The sequence below is a fragment of the Sapajus apella genome, unplaced genomic scaffold (genome assembly GCF_009761245.1).
Source record: "Sapajus apella isolate SASKATOON/1434 unplaced genomic scaffold, GSC_monkey_1.0 scaffold81, whole genome shotgun sequence".
Lineage (NCBI taxonomy): Eukaryota > Metazoa > Chordata > Mammalia > Primates > Cebidae > Sapajus > Sapajus apella.
In genome coordinates, this window is record NW_022437021.1 from 3,952,921 (window position 1) to 3,969,259 (window position 16,339).

At 40.3% G+C, this 16,339-nt stretch overlaps 1 protein-coding gene across 9 annotated transcripts in view; it reads left to right on the forward strand.

The window, feature by feature from the left end:
• Positions 1-7,618: 7,618 nt before the first annotated feature.
• SAMD9L (sterile alpha motif domain containing 9 like) overlaps positions 7,619-16,339 on the forward strand; it is a 131,128-nt gene continuing 122,407 nt past the window's right edge. For 2 of the 9 annotated variants that reach the window (XM_032252964.1, XM_032252965.1), the window contains exons 1-3: positions 7,962-8,180; positions 9,226-9,325; positions 11,526-11,629. The gene's annotated coding sequence lies outside the window, so the exon portion shown is untranslated. Of the gene's footprint in view, positions 8,181-9,225; positions 9,370-11,525; positions 11,630-15,041; positions 15,112-16,339 lie in introns of those variants that run through there. The other 7 variants (XM_032252962.1, XM_032252963.1, XM_032252967.1 and 4 more) reach the window with 5 other exon arrangements.

Below are 16,339 nucleotides of genomic sequence, written 5' to 3' on the forward strand. Positions count from 1 at the left end.
ATCGGTGGACTAAATAAAGTAGATTGCCCTCCCCAAAAGGGGTGGGTATCATCCAGCCTGTTGAGATAATAAACAGAACAAAACGGAGCAGAAAGAGGAATTCACACCTTTTTTCCTTCCTCACTGTGGACCTCTGGTTCTCAGGCCTTCCGACTTGCACTGAATTACACCACTGGCTTTCCTGGGTCTCCAGTTTACCCATAGCAGACTGTAGGATTTCTCATTCTTCATAATCACATGAGCCAATTCTTTATAATAAATCTCCTTTTAGATAGATAGAAACAATATATATCTAAGATTTCATATATACATATATACAATATAGTTAGATATGGATATAGATACATCCTATTGGTTCTGTTTCTCTGGAGATCCTGAAGTCATATAGATTTTGGTATTAAGAGCAGGTCTAGAGGAATAGAATTTTAAGGATAAATTTTCTAAATTGCTTCTAGGGTTTTAGGACTGAATCGTATGAAAATGGAAGAGAAGGTAAAAGAAAGAGAAAAATTCATTCATTTTATTCCAGACGTTCTTGCCCTGGCTGTAAACTAGAACTACTTGAGGAGCTTTTAAAGATTATTGATGCTTGGTCCTATTCCTACAGGCAATTTATTGTCCAATAGATGTCCTGATCATCTGCTTTTTCACAATGTTGTTTAAGAATCACTGCTCTATTGTGGGGAAAAATGAGATTATAGAAGTACAGATTAAGAATCACTGCTTTATTGTAGGAAAAAATGGGTATGAGGACCTTGAAAATGGAGCATGTGAGGAAACCCATCTGATGGCTTCAATTTTGTCCATTATACAGGAAGACATGTCATCAGTTAGAGTGATGAAGGTCAAAATTGACAGGGGAGGGGCAGTTGAGAATCTCTAAAATACGCTTATCTAAAATAAAACCTAGATTACTAATCATTGTACATTACCTATTTGAAATTATATGCTTTTGGGACTGGTAAAATTTCTCAAATATTAAATGTATGTACTTTTAAATACATATAGAAAAAAAGGCAGTAAACAATAGAAAATATATATTGTATTTGGATCACATTGGTTTTCTCCCTCCTTCATATATTCTATATTTTTAAGTTTGAAAATAAACTTTTATTATATTCACAATTGAATAATGATATTTAGCTTTACCAAAGTATAATTGATATAGAAAAAAATTGTACACATTTAATGTATACATCCTGACATAACCTCCAAAAAAAAGTTTCGGTTTAAAAAAAAAAAAAATGAAATCAATGGCGAATCAGCAAGCAGAAATGTAATGGCACTGTGTTAGCTTGCCAGGGCTGCCATAACAAAGTACCACAGACTGAGTAGCTTAAGCCACAGAAATTTGTTATCTTACAATTCTGGATGCTGGAAGTCCAAGATCAAAGTGTCATTGTTACAGGACAGTGATCCTGATCCAGACCCCAAGAGAGGGTTCTTGGATCTCATGCAAGAAAGAATTCAGGGTGAGTCCACTATGCAAAGTAAAAGCAAGTTTAATAAGAAAATGCAATGGTGAAAGGACAGCAACTCCATAGACAAGAGTAGAAGGTTCCCAAAAGTAAGAGGAGAAATGTATCCACCCTAGGTACAATGCTTGTATATGTGGAGAGAGATGTTTTGCTGCAAGAGTTTGTGATAAAGAATTAATTTTCTTAATTAGTATATTTTGCAAGAATGGATATCATTATATTTAAAGCAAAATTAGGAATGCCTTTGTTCTCCAGATATTGGGATATTTGGATGCTCCCAAGTCTGGATCTGCTTACTAAACATTAATTTGTTCCCTTAACAGTAAAATCCAGAGGCTAGGAACACCTACCTTTCTGAGAATGCAGCCCAGCAAGTCTCAGCCTCATTTTCCTAGCCCTCACTCAAAGTGGAGTCTCTCTGATTCCAATGCCTCTGACATATTCCCCCCTCCACGCTTTACAAGGGGACCCTTAAGCCTAAGGGTTTCAGAGGCATGAAGATCTGTCTTCTGTAACTTCTTCAGGCTGAATGGGAGGAATGACATTCCTGCCTCACTATTAGGGTCTCTTGCATTCAGGGTAGAGAGAAACTCACTCAGAGAGTGTTGGTATGGTGAAGGTTGTTCATACCTCCAAGTTCTGACAAAAGGTGATAATCTGGAAGATTAGTAAGTGCTCAATTTAAGAAACATTGAGTGACCTTGTCTTGCATTCCTACACAAAAAGTACTACTACAATATATTCCACAACAGCAAAGCAAAATAAGTAAAATCATTACAAGGAAACTAAACAGGAAGGCTTTCCAAGAACTGGGAAGTTGTTGGAACAGAGTGAGTATAGGGTCAATGGACAGTGTATCAATGGCAGTGTATCAATGGCAGAGATAGGAATGGCTAACGCTTTCATAAACTGGAAAATAGTCCGAGACATAATGAAATACCCCACAAACTTAGGTTGGTTGGTTAAATATGCCAGAGCCACCCAGAAGTGGAGGAAAGTGGCAATTCTCCACATATCCAACAGTTTGTCTGATTATGTACAGGCTAAAGTCTGTGTCCACTCAGTCAATAAGTTACTCTCTGCATGGGTCCAACTTATACCCAAAAGTAAATTGTCAATCTATATTTTTATATTACCCATCCCTTTTATTTCTTCCAAACTGGAGTCAGAGGTCACTTATTTGGTCACAGGAATAAATAGGATCAGTGTCTTATGTTCCATCTGCCTGTGGGAACTCAGAAGAGATTTAATTTGAGATAAGTGGACCCAGCTATTTATTCTCAGGAGTTTAACTAAGGAATTGATAGGGCTGAAGATATGTTTTGGGTAATTGTTTTTGTGAAAGACGGGCCATAATCACTCTGTAAGCTCATAGGCAGCCCAAATCTAGGAATTATTTCCTTTAGCAGAGTTTAGAAACCTCAATTGCCTTTTCAGAGCTGGTAGGAAAAGCCTCAATCCAACCAGTAAAGGTGTCAAGGAATACGAATAAATATTTAAACCATTTACACGGGAGCATCTGAGTACAGTGTATTTGCCAATCTTCACCTTCCTCTATGCTGAACAGGCCTTATTAGAGGAGGAGGTAAAGGTGGGTTATTTGGGTTATTCCAGACACATAGTTCACAGGCCTCAGTTACCTGCTTTGCTGTTTTAAGTAAGCCTTTTTCTACAAAAAGCTGCGACATGAATTGAAACAGGGAATCTCTTCCCAAATAAGTAGAGTCATGCAAATGCTTAACTATTTTCCACTGATAACATCTAGTATCAACAGTTTGTTGTCATTGATACGCCAGCCAGAGGATCTTCAATTGAACCCCGAATTTCAACCCATTCTTATTCCTCTTTAGTATATCTTGGTTCTGTTATTGTCATGGCTGAGGGCTCCTTTAACACTGCTGCCTTAGCAGCTGCATCTGCAAAGAAGTTTCCCTTAATCACACTAAGGGAAGAGCCTTTTTTCTTGGCTCACAGCAACTTCCACCTTCCAAGCTTAAGCAATTCTCCTTCCTCAGATTCCTTAGCAGCTGGGACTACTAATTTTTTTTGTATTATTAGTAGAGACAGGGTTTCACCATGTTGGCCAAGCTGGTATCAAACTGTGACCTCAAGTAATCCACCCGCCTCGGCCTCCCAAAGTGCTGTGATTACAGGTGTGAATTACAGCGCCAGACCCAGAATTTCTAAGTGATGTTTTATAGGGGAACCCTTAGCACTTTGGAGTCCCTATTCCTTCCAGATAGCAGCATGAGCATGAAGTACCAGAAAGGCAGACTTAGAATCAGTGTAAATGTAAATTCTTAAGTCCTTTCCCAATTGCAGGGCTCTAGTAAGAGCTATTCTGTAATATTTAGGTTCAGGGGTTCAGGGTGCCCTCAGCTCCCCTGAGAGGACGTTTCTCCAAGTTCTTGGTCTCCTGCTCCCTCAAGAATGAGAGAGGGGACCACGGCACAGTGCGCAGTAAATGCCGTACTCAGAAGTGTTTGTAGAAAGTGATTTATTTAGAGAGAGAAACAGGAGAAGGAGAGAGGTAGAAACAGTTAACTCTCACACTGAGTGAGAGAATCCAGAAAGATGGAATCCAGGAGAGGAAAGCAGCTTCCACCTTGAGTGGAAGGAAATAGAGAGAGAGATGGAGTTTAGGAGAGGAAAACAGGCTTCCACGAGAGAGCGTGGAAGGGGACTCCAGAAGGGAAATCCAGGAGAGAGAAAGACGGCTTCCATGAAGGGAGTGTTCGTGGAAGGGGACCCAAAGGTGGAGTCCGAAGGATGTGGAAAAAGGGGACTTTTAGCCTGGGAGGAACCCCCACCTAAGATCCCAGACCTATGAAAGGAGTTCCTTAGAACTTCCACTGGAGTGATTGACTCTTAGTTTCTTCCCGCGCCCTCTAAATTTAAACTGTTAAATCTCCCATCTGTAAACCATTCACCTCAGGATTATCTAGAGGCTCATCCTTTAAATCCGGACAGCTGGAGTAAACTTGCTCCATAACTTGTATACTGGAATGATCTCGGGTGCCTGTGGGTTCAGGCAAATAGGTAGCTGGATTCAACGTATGGCATACTTTAAGTGTTATATCAGGATGTTTAGCAACAAAGCCTGATATATATTCACAGGAGAGGAGAAGGAGCATTGCGATCTGCCTTGTGATTTCCAAAAGATACTACTCTTTGCAGCTGAGTTAACAAATTCCTTCCCAACAAGTGGTGGGGCATTCGGTAGAAAACAAAAGTCCCTGAAGAGAAGCTTAAACGATAAGTAAAATGGCATCTGTGGGCTTGTCCATCTATTCCCATGACCATACAGTTTGGGTGCAACAGAGACCCATTATAATGGGTCAAAACAGCATGAGCAGTCCAGAAGGAAGTTAATGTTCTTACCTGCCACATCGAGGGTTACCGAAGGCTTCTCCAGAGGTAATGGCTAGTTGTCTGATGGGAGCTGTGGTGGAAAGTCTCGGGCTCATCGTTCTTGGGCTTGCCTGGCTACTTCGGCCATCATTGGTTTGGGTGCCGATGGCTCCCTTCAGAGCCCTGGGCAATCCCTCTTCCAATGGCCAGTTTTCTTACAAGATGCACATAGATTCATGCCCAAGGCACAGTGACTCTGACACCCAGCTTTCGGCTTCCCACCTTTGAGCTCCCCTTTTTCAGGCCAAGAGCTGGGAGGACAACCCTCTGTGGTGAGGTAAGATTAAGGCTGCAGCCAAGAGCTGCCTGTGGGAGGTTCTTCTTGCTCTTTCTGCTTCCTCTGCTTTGTCCCTGTTATTAAAAACTAAAACTACCATACCCAAAAGCTGTTATGTAGGAGTTTGAGGACCCACAGCTGCTTTTTATAGTTTCCTATGAATATCAGAGGCAGACTGGATTATAAAATGTACTCCCAAAAGGGTTCGTCCTTCCCTTGAGGCAGGGTCAGTGTTAGTATATTTCCTAATTGCCTCAATTAAATGCCCTTGAAACAAAGCTGGATAGTCATCCTTGTCCTGAGAAACTTCCTTAATATTTTCCTACTTAATAGGCTTTTTCAGACATTTCTTCATCCCTTCCAACAAATAAGTGACCATATGATCTCTCCTCCCCAAGGAGTCACTGCCCCTTGATAGTTCCACTCTGGATCTTCATCTGGAACTGCTCTACCTCCTGCCTGATATATACTATGGTTTGGGTTGTGAGCCAATGCCTCATCTGCATGGGCCCCAGCTGTCCCCTAAATGTGTTCTCTTCCACTGTATAACACAGAGACAACAAAACATGCAGATCCTGTCAAGTTAATTATACATCAGAATTAATTTCTCAAACTCATCTATGAATCTTCCTAGGTCTTCAGAGAAATAACGACACTTCTCTTTACATAGAGTCAAATCAGACATAAAGAAGGGAACATATACTCTCACAGTGCCTTCTTCCCCATTTGTCACCTCTCTAAGTGGACAAAGGTTTCCCTTTGGAGGTTGATAGGAAGCTCCACTATGAGTAGTACTCACCAAGCTAAGCTCCTCAGGACCAAGGGGGCTTGCATTAAAGGATCATCTAGCATGTCTATCTCTTTTTCTTCTTTTCCTCATGATTGACATTATCCAAATAACATAAGTGAGCCAAGCCATGGATCTCAGATAAACTACAACATGGACTTTGACAAAAATGCTGAATAAGGCAAAGGAAATGAAGAGGATGTAGATGGAAATGACCAGAGCAAGCAGGTTCCGGGCAATAGTGGCAGTGTGGATTGGTCGAGCAAAGCCGGTTTGCCTGAATGCACGAAAGGAAAGAAGTGTTTTTAGTGTGCAAAATGAAATGAAACAGCAAGGAGAAAAGTCCCCTGATTTCCGTCCTAGTGCTTCTCAATCATATCTAGTTGGCATAGCAGCAACAAAACATAACCACATCTACCTAATCTTCTTGCTCATAGCTGTTGAATACCAAATCTCAATCAGCAATTTTAAAGAGAGCCTTCAATGCTTTTTGTTCCCAACGTTTCACAAGCAGACACATGGAAATCGGGAGACACATAAGAAAAGAGTAAGCTAAAATCCCTAAGAGCAGTCAGATAAAGTCTCCTGAAAATGACAGTGAAACACAGACAGCAACCAAGAAATTGATTCATGCAGCAAGGAGGACAAGGCAGACTAATACAAAGAGCAGGTGCCAAACCCGTTTTTAGCAGAGAGGGACTTTACTGAGACAAACCTCTAACCTCTTAGATCTTAGAAGGGACTCTAACCCTCCTAAGTCGGGCCTCTAACCCAAGGTCAGACAAGGGTCTTTGCCTTCTCTTAAGAGGGGCCTCTAACCCACCCTGTCTTCAGAGGGACTCTAACCCAATCCCATCCTTTACCCAGGTAACCCACCACTCACCCAAAGTCATCCAATCAGTGCTGCAGGCGGTTTCCCTTGGCTTGCGGTGGGTGGGGTTTCTTCAGTATGGGTCCTTCATGGTTGCGAGAAATATGTTACAGAACAGGGGTCCCAATCCAGACCCAAAGAGAGGGTTCTTGGATCTCGTGCAAGAAAGAATTCAGGGCAAGTCCACAGTGCAAAGTAAAAGCAAGTTTATTAAGAAAGTACAGTGGCAAAAGGACAGCAAATCCATAGACAGAGTAGGACGTTCCCGAAAGAGGAGGAGCTCATCCACCCTCTAGGTACAATGCTTGTATTTATGGGGAGATGTGTTTTGCTACAAGGGTTTGTGATAAAGAATTAATTTTCTTAATTAGTATATTTTGCAGGAATTAATATGATTATCTTTAAAGCAAAATTAGAAATGCCTTTGTTCTCCAGATATTGGGTTATCTGGACATTCCCAAGTCTGGGTCTGCTTAGTAAACATTATTAAATTTGTGCCCCTAACCATAAACATCTAGAGGCTAGGAATGCCCACCTTTCTGAGAATGCAGGCTAGTAAGTCTCAGCCTCAAATTCCTAGTCCTCACTCAAAATGGAGTCGCTCTGGTCCAAACACCTCTGACATCATCAGGGTTGGTTTCTTCTGATGTCTCTCCCCTTGGCTTGTAGATGGCCATCTTTTCTTTGTGTCTTCACATGGTCATCCCTCTGTGTCCTAATCTCCTCTTCTTATAAGGACACGGTCAGGTTAAATTAGGATCACTCTAAGGACCTCATTTAACTTAATTACCTCCTGAAAGACCTTATCTCCAAATACAGTTACATTGGGAAGTACTGAGAATTAGGACTTTAACATATGTAAAAGGAACTTAGATTGCACTGAGACATTTATGTTCTTTCTTCCTACTATTTCCATTCTCTTTGTCCTGTAGGTAGGTTTTTGGGTCATTGGTTCTTTTTGTTTGTTATTTGTTTCCTTATTTCTTAAGTCTTATGACTTAAAAATCTGTCTGGTAAGCAGTTTCTCAGCAGTGATTCAAATTTATTGACATTTTTGGTAATGTTACTGATTTAAAAGTATTTTAGATCCTTCTAAACCCAAGAAAAAAGAATGTTCTAAAACGAAACTGAAACTCTCTACCCTTCAACTTCCTCCTGCTTTTCTGTACTGACACTCTGACACGCCCACAGAAAGTCAGAGCACCAGGAGAACAGAAAACTTCACAATTTCATGCCTTAGTTTTTTTAAAAAAAAGATCGTAACAGTTCTGTGTCACCCAGCCATCAGAAGAGGAATGAGACAGCAAAAGCTCAAATGACTGTTTCAAGCTTGATGAAGTTTTCAGGAAAATCCTGGTAAGTAAACTGAATTATTAAACCTTTATTTGTTATGCCTTTGAGGGGACAGCTATATTTTTAAAACTTCAGCTGTACTTTTTAAATAAATATATGTTTGTACATAAACCATTACTTATAAAACTACTAAAGTAATTAGAAACATCAATGGATTAAATACATGTCAGTATATTTAACTGATAATAACTTTATAAGTCCTCTTCTAAAAAGAAACATACCATTAAGTGTAATTAGGATGGAGGGAGGGTTTCTGATTGTGACAGGCAGGCTTTGCAAAAGAGAATGGAGTAATGATGCAAACAGGGTCAGGAATTTAAGCACAGAAAATTCTAAAGGAACCTGTGATCTTGTAAAATTATGCAAAATTTTTTCTTCATAATGTAAGATGTTATTAAAAGCTTTACATTTCATCGAGGGTAATACTCTGCAGAGGCTATATACTCTTCTATTAAAGTATTTCATCTACATACATTTTATACAGCAACCTGGTTGAAAACAAACAAACAAAAAATACAAAGTGTTCTCAGGAAAAGGAAACTAACTTCCTTGTGTGGCCTCCCTTTGCCAGACTATGGGAGGAGGCTGTGGGTGGCTCTCCTGGGCTACAGCCAAGATTCTGAAGTGTTTTTCCACTACTTCAGTTCTAAGAATCCTGCAGAGCTTCCCAAGGCATGGATATCTGGGGTGTTGCTGAGGGCCTCTAAAAGATGGGGTGGGCACCTGTGCTTGTCCCTGAGAGTTTGCTGATTTAGTACCTCTTGCTGAACAGCAAAGAGAAAACTGGAGTGTTGAGGATGGCAACCTGCAGCCCCTTTGTCAGTAATCAATGTATCTAAACAATATTTGTGTTTACGATTGTTTCAAAACAGGACACTGAGGGTCTCTAAAAAGGCAAGTGTTATACCCAGGCAATCACAAAATTAGTCCACACTAATCAGGATAATTTTGATTGTTACTTAGTTCCAACAGCATATATCCAGATGCTCTTAAATTGCACTAGCTAAAATGAAATAAAAAATCTGGACTCTGTTTTTTCCATCTTTAGGATTTCAAGAGAGAGAGTGGCTGGTTAAATTACTGAAAGAGGACTCTGGCTTAAAGGAGGTATTGCACCTCACCTGAGTGGATTGTGTCAGTGGAAAGCGGTAAGCCCCTTGCCAGAAGATCAGCTTCCCAGCACAGGCTGCAGGTGAAAACAGCAGAGGTCTTAAGACACTGGGGACTTGGAGTCAAAAGGGACCTCACCTCCTCCAGGGAATAATGCTTTGTGAGAAATGGCCTCACTCAGCCACTGTGAGTGACACAGCAGAAAGTTGGCAAGGTGTCTTATGAAAGTAGGGTACCTACAAAAACTGCAGGAGAAAACATATTTATTGATTTTCTTTTCCTTTTGAAAAAAAACTTCCTTTTCATTCTTTGTGACCAGACGATAGAAGCTGGAGTTAGCTCTGGCCTAAGGGTAGCTCAGTAAAGAGATTTCCCCAGATTTCTATCTGGGCTTCCAGCCAAGTGAAGTAATTACCCTAAAAAAGTGAGGAAGTCCTTTGACTCACAGATGTTGCTAGCTTGAGGGCTTTCAAATATTCATTACTTTTAACTACTCTAAGGAAATATGTTATTCATTTAACAGATTTTTGTTAAGAATCTATTTTGTGCTAGGCAATGCAGGATAATGAAGAAAATGTAAAGAAATTTGTCCTCATTGGAAGGCATAGATTAATGGGTGGGACAGAAAAGCAAAGTAAGTAGGTTAAAATATATAAAATATTTGCTTGTTGTAAGTCCTAAGTAGAGAAAGCCAGAAGAGAGAAGTGTTGGGAGGTAGTATAAAGTTTTCAGTAGGCTGGCCAAACAGTGCCTGGCTGAGAAGGTGACATTTGACAAAAGATCTCAAGAAAGTGAGTGAGCCCTGCTGGTATCCAAGAACATTCCAGGAAGAGAATGCAAGTGTAGTGGCTGCAAACAGGGACAGGGGCCTCCTACAGGAAGCAATGAGGAGGTCAGGTGGCTGGGCCAGATTGGGAGGGAAAAATAAAAGACGTAATGTCAGAGGGTTAACGGGTTACCAGATTGTGTGAGGCCTTGTCAGATGGAAAGCTACAAGCAGGGGTGGACACAATATTGTCATGATGTTATTTACATTTTAACAGGGTCACTCTGGCTGCCTTTTTTGAGAGGTCCCTGAAGGGATCAATAACAGCAAGAGGGAACCTGATGAGGGAGCTATTCCTATAATCCAGGAGAGAGATGAGGATGGCTTGGACTAGGTGGTAGTGGTGACAGGTGGTCAAATACTGGGCATATTGTGAAGATATAGCCCATAGGATTGGCTCTACATTGAACACGGAATGCTGGAACAGAGATAAAGTATACCTGCCACATATTGTTGGAGGTTTATTATTTTCTTAGAAGGATTTAAGTATACAAAGAGATACTACCTAGGAGAAGGGTATTCTTTTCACTATTCTTTCTGGTTTTCTGTATGTTTGAACAGTTTCATAGTAGAAAGTTAGAAGGAGAATCTGTTCCATAAACATTTCCTAAGCAGAAATCTGGTCTATTGCATTTTAATTGGTTGTGATATCATTGTTTTATGCAATATGTTCTCAACAAGTATATCCTTTGGTAAACTGAACAAGGAACAAGTCTGTTCTACCTACAACTCTGCTTCCTCATAGCTGCTTTCCGGAATGTGACTCTTGCAAATTCTCAAGAAAGGGGAACTAATCTAAGGGATCCACATCAAACAGGCTCATGAAGACTTATTTCATGTTTCTAGTATAAAGATAGAAGTTTTCAGAAAAGTCCTAGTAAGTTACTAATCATTAAAGTCTTGTTTAGTCAACTCTGTTTAAAAGCTATCTTTAAAAATTAATTCTAAAAAGTAAAACAAAACTTTGAAAATGAATATACTTACAAGTGTGCATAAGCTGTTTCTTATGAGACCATTTTAAAAGGAATAAGAAATATCACTGCTTTTATATAAGTATCACTAGATGTAACTTGTGCTGACTGCAGAATTTTTAAAAAAGAAACCTTCCAGCAAGCATGGCAAGGGTGCAGCATATTTCTAGAGTTGGAAGGCTCTGGGAGTGAGGCTAGAAAACCTGGGTAAGGTGTAGACCAGAAGATCAGGAATCCAAGCATATAAAGCTGTGTAGAAAATTGTAGCTGTGTGCAGCTATGCCATCCTCTGTCCTATAAGTTAGAATAAAGCCCTCCAAGGTTTAGCCTTCATTTCATGAAAAATTTTTGTTCACCACTAGCTTGTATAGAAACTGGGTAAAAATACCTAATTTGAACATGCTCTTCAAGAAAATGAAACTATTAACTTTGTGGTTTCAGTTACACAGAGCGTTATAGAGCAGAAGTGGGCCTGCTTGTCGGCTGCTGAAATTCTGAGCATCCTTTCCTAGAGGCACAGAAAGTGAATGAGTGAGCCCAGTGAGGTGAGTGAGCCCAGTGAGGCCCAGCCTCCTAAAAAAGGGGGTGAGCACCAGAGCTTGCAAAGACCAGGACAGTTTGATTCTTCCTACTTAGTCTTTACAGAGAAAAATAATAGTCTTTAGGCAGTAGATCCTGAAATTTAGTGTCTGCAGGGAATTCATTCCCAGACCTGTGCAGATACCAAACCCCAGACATACTCAAATCCCTAATATAAAATGGCAAAGTATTTGCCTATAACCTATACACATCCTCCCATGTACTTTGAGTCATCTCTAGATTGCTTATAATACCTAGTACAGTGTAATATTACACAGTTGTTATACTGTATTGTTTAGAGAATAGTGACAATGAAAACAAGTCTGTACATGTTCAGTACAGATGCAATTTTTTTTCAAATATTTTCAATCTGAAGTTGGTTGAATCCACGGATGTGGTATCCACTGATAGGGAGGGCCTAGTGTACAAATAAAGAGAACTCTGGGTTTCAAAATTATCTCAGAACAGAATGAAGATAAGTTACAGGTCTTCTCCCCAGCTCCAACCAGAGCAGCTACACCCATGTTAAATACAGCAGTTTCAGGTGTGTTTCTTTTGGAAAAACAGGACAAAAACAAGGAACAAATAGGACAACACTAGTTCTGGTCTGATTTTCCCATATTATAAGTGGGAAAACAGGCTCACTGAGAGGAGACAAAATTAATCATGACATCATTTTTCTGATCACAGTTCCTCCCCTTTCATACACAATATGTAGCTTCTTGCTAAACATGAATGTCATGTTTAAAACTATGCCAACAGCCTAAGATGTATGTTGAAGTCACAGAAAGAGCCCAAAAGTTATGTCAAAGCATTATTAAAACGTTTTTGCCCAAATCATTGTCACCTGAATTAAATAACAGCTCCAACTAAATATGGATTATAAATCATATAAGATGCTTATAATTGACAGATGGCAAAATTAACATGAAAATAATATTAAATATATAATAGCATCAAATTGTTACATCTCTTCTCAGTTACCATCATAGGGGTGGGAAATGGTGGAATTCTTGCTAGAAAATATTTTGACCTTTTTTTTTTGAAATGAAGTCTTTTTCTTGTCCCCCAGGCTGGAGTGCAGTGGCATGATCTCGGCTCACTGTAACCTCCACCTGCTGGGTTCAAACCATTCTTTTGCCTCAGCCTCCCAGGGAGCTGGGATTAAAAGCACCTGTTACCACGCCCAGCTAATTTTTGCATTTTTAGTAGAAACAGCGTTTCACCTCAAACTCCTGACCTCAAGTGATCTGCCCGCCTCAGCCTCCTGAAGTGCTGGGATTACAGGCATGAGCCACCGCACTCAGCCAATATTTTGATGTTATGTGTTATCATACTAACATATGATGTAGTAACACAAGAAAAGTGAAGAAAGCAGGTCGGTCGGTAGATGTGGTTTCAGGAGTTTGGAGAAATTCTCTTTGGATTGCTTCATATCTGATGGCTTAAACAGGAAGCAAGGTAATCATGGTGAGGAAGTGTTTTAGGTTTGATGAGAGAGGAGAGACAGTGAAATGCTCATTTAGGAGAATAAGAGTCACTAAAGCAGAGAAATAGAGCATGGTAGCTGAGAGCATTAATGTGAGATCAGTTAGGGTATAGAGTGCCATTGTCCAGCCATGTTCCAATCAGGGTGTGGAGGACCATTGTCCAGCCATGTTCCAGTCAAGGTGTGAAAGGTCATCATCCAGCACGCTGCAGTCAGGGTATGGAGGACCATTGTCCAGCCATGCTCTGACAAGCTGTTAGGGACTCAGTGGTGGATATAAGTAGCATTGTGGTTTACGAGTTGTACCACAGAGGAGAAAATAAGTGATGATGATGAATATTCAGAACAATATTAAGCCAGTAAAAGAGGGAAAGTGAAACATGAATAAAGTGAGGAAAAGTGAGACAGTAGTAGAATCCATGGATCGAAGGTGTTGGTTTTAAAGAAATATTTACTAGTGTTTGAGCACTAAAGGCAGTGAGCCTGAGGGGCAGGAGATGGTGGGGACAGGGAAGTGTTTCAAACAGAGAGGATAGAGGGCTTGTAGTTCTCAGTAACTGCATTTGTTGGCTAGGGCTGCCATAATAAAGTAGCAAAGAGTCACTTCAACGACAGAAATGTGTTATCTCAGAATCCTGGAGACTAGAAGTCCAAGATCAAGGTGTTGGCAGGGTGGCTTCCTTCTGAGGGTTACAAGGGAGAATTTCTTCCATGCCTTTCACAGTAGCATGCTGGCAATCTTTGGTGATTCTTGGCTTATAGAAACATCACACTGATATCTGCTTTTGTCTTCATACTGTTCTCCCTGTGTGTAAGAAAGCCTCTGTGCCCAAATGTCCCCTTTTTACAAAAACATCATTCATATTGGATTAGGGCCCCCTCTAATAATTTCACATCTACTAATTACATCTACAACAATCCTGTCTCCAAATAAAGTCACATTGTGAGGTTAGGAATTCAAAGCATGAATTTTGGGGTGATAGAATTCAACCCATAATAGTAATGATAATGTCAAGGATGTGACCATGGGAATAGAAATGTGTTGATATCAAGATAAAAGTCAATCGAGTGAGAGGCCAATGTATTGGAAGGATAAATGATGTATCTATTGAGCTAGCAATAATTACAACAGAAATAGTATCTGAGGACATGAGTGTTGTCTTCCCTTCAGCTTCCCACATTTTAATACAAAATATTAAAATGACTAAAAATGTATAAAAAGTAAGTATTCAGCAAATTTTCAAAGTATGAAATATCTTAAGACTAAGGTTTAAAATTCTATGGTAGTTATCTCATATGTAATGACTTCAAAAAAGTTTTTATTAGAAATATGTTTATTAATTACTGCTTATACTATTGGTTTTACATAACGCTTATAAACAGGTGAGGCAGGGCCCCTCCCTTGGTCTTACCTGAGATGACACTTAGGGCCTCTTCGGGGGAGATGGAAAGATCAGGGATGACCCTACCAGACTCTCAGGCTCCCTCTGCCCAGAGTACTCCATGGGAGGCCCAGTGAGTGACCTGGCTCTGGGTACAGGAGTAGGAACTACCCGTGGCTGGAACAGCACCTTGTTATACCCCTTGGACCCACTAGAGGAGCCTTTGGCAGGTCCACCAAAAGGTGGAGCAATAGGTAGACCAATAGGTAAACCATTTCTTACTCCCTAATCTGTCACCCAGGCTTTCTCCCTCACTTGCTTCCCACATGACTCCAGCAGTTCCCATAACTTCACCTGCCCAATGTTCTCACTCTCTTCCCTCTCACATATCCCAGGCCTAGACCCCTTCTTGTGTCTAACAAAAAGCACTACCACACTTTGTCAGCATAAACTTTTTTGAGTGTGTATGTGTGTGTGACTTATTTTATTTTTTTATCTTCTTTAATGGATGATAAGTATCATGAAAGAACTTCACATCTGTTTTGATTATCACTGTTTTTCCTGAGCATGATGCCTGGTGCATAATAGGTACTCATTAAATACGTGCGGAATGAATGAACAGCTGACACTATTTAAGATAAATAACACTTATCTCTAGTTACAAGATATGGGCTAATTCTTGTGGGACCCCTAAGACCTACAAGTGACTTCTGTATACACTACAGATGAACAGACTCGATCATCTAAAATATATTTATAGCATTCATTGTGCCAGTTGCTCATAGTTCTGCTAATTGGCTCAGGGCTAGTTGTGACCCACAGGCTGAAGCCAGAGTAAGAGAATTCAAGGCACTAAGGCAACCAGGAACAGTTTTATCAAGGCAAGTGGAAGCTGCTGTACTCAGTGGTTGCATGCCTATGGATGGGGTAAATCATTCTGGTGCAAATACGGTATTCACACCATAAGTGGGTAGTTCAGGTTTTCTCTGTGGCCAATCACAGGGCTGCAAGCTGAAGCCCCAGTTTAGCTTATTCTTTATGCATAACTATTAGGTGAACTTTTCCAAGAAGTTCCAAGCACAGATGTTTAAAATTTGCAGTTTGGCTAGACTTTGTGATTGGCTGTGCATTACTTTTTTTTTAAACTTATAGCATTCATTAGGTTTAAGGAACTTAAAAATTACAAATCATTTAAAACAGTGGTCCCCAATCTTTTTAGAACTAGGATGGTTTCATGGAAGACAATTTTTCCACAGAGTAGTGGGGAATGGTTTTGAGTTGAGGCAGGGGCATTACATTTTGTGTGCACTTTATTTCTATTATTACTATATTATAACACATAATGAAATTATTATACAACTCCCCATAATGTAGACTAGTAGAAGCCCTGAGATTGTTTTCCTGCAACTAGATGGTCCCATCTAGGGTTATGGGACATGGTGACTGATCATCAGGAATTAGATTCTGATAAGGAGTGTGCAGCCTAGATCCCTCAAATGCACAGTTCACAACAGGGTTTGCACTCCTATGAGAAACTAATGCCGCCACTGATCTGACAGGATGTGGTGCTCAGGCAGTAATGCAAGCTATGGGGAGTGACTGTAAATGCAGATGAAGGAAACTTTGCCAGCTCACCCACCATTCACCTCCTGCTGTGCAGCCCAGTTTCTAATAGGCTAGGGACTGGCACTGGTCCATGTCATGGGGTTTGGGGACCCCTGGTTTAAAATGCTTGTATTTTCTCCCTTTATAGCTTATTCTAGTGTTTTTGTATTTGATCCTTCATGTTTTTTGTCTGTCCTTAA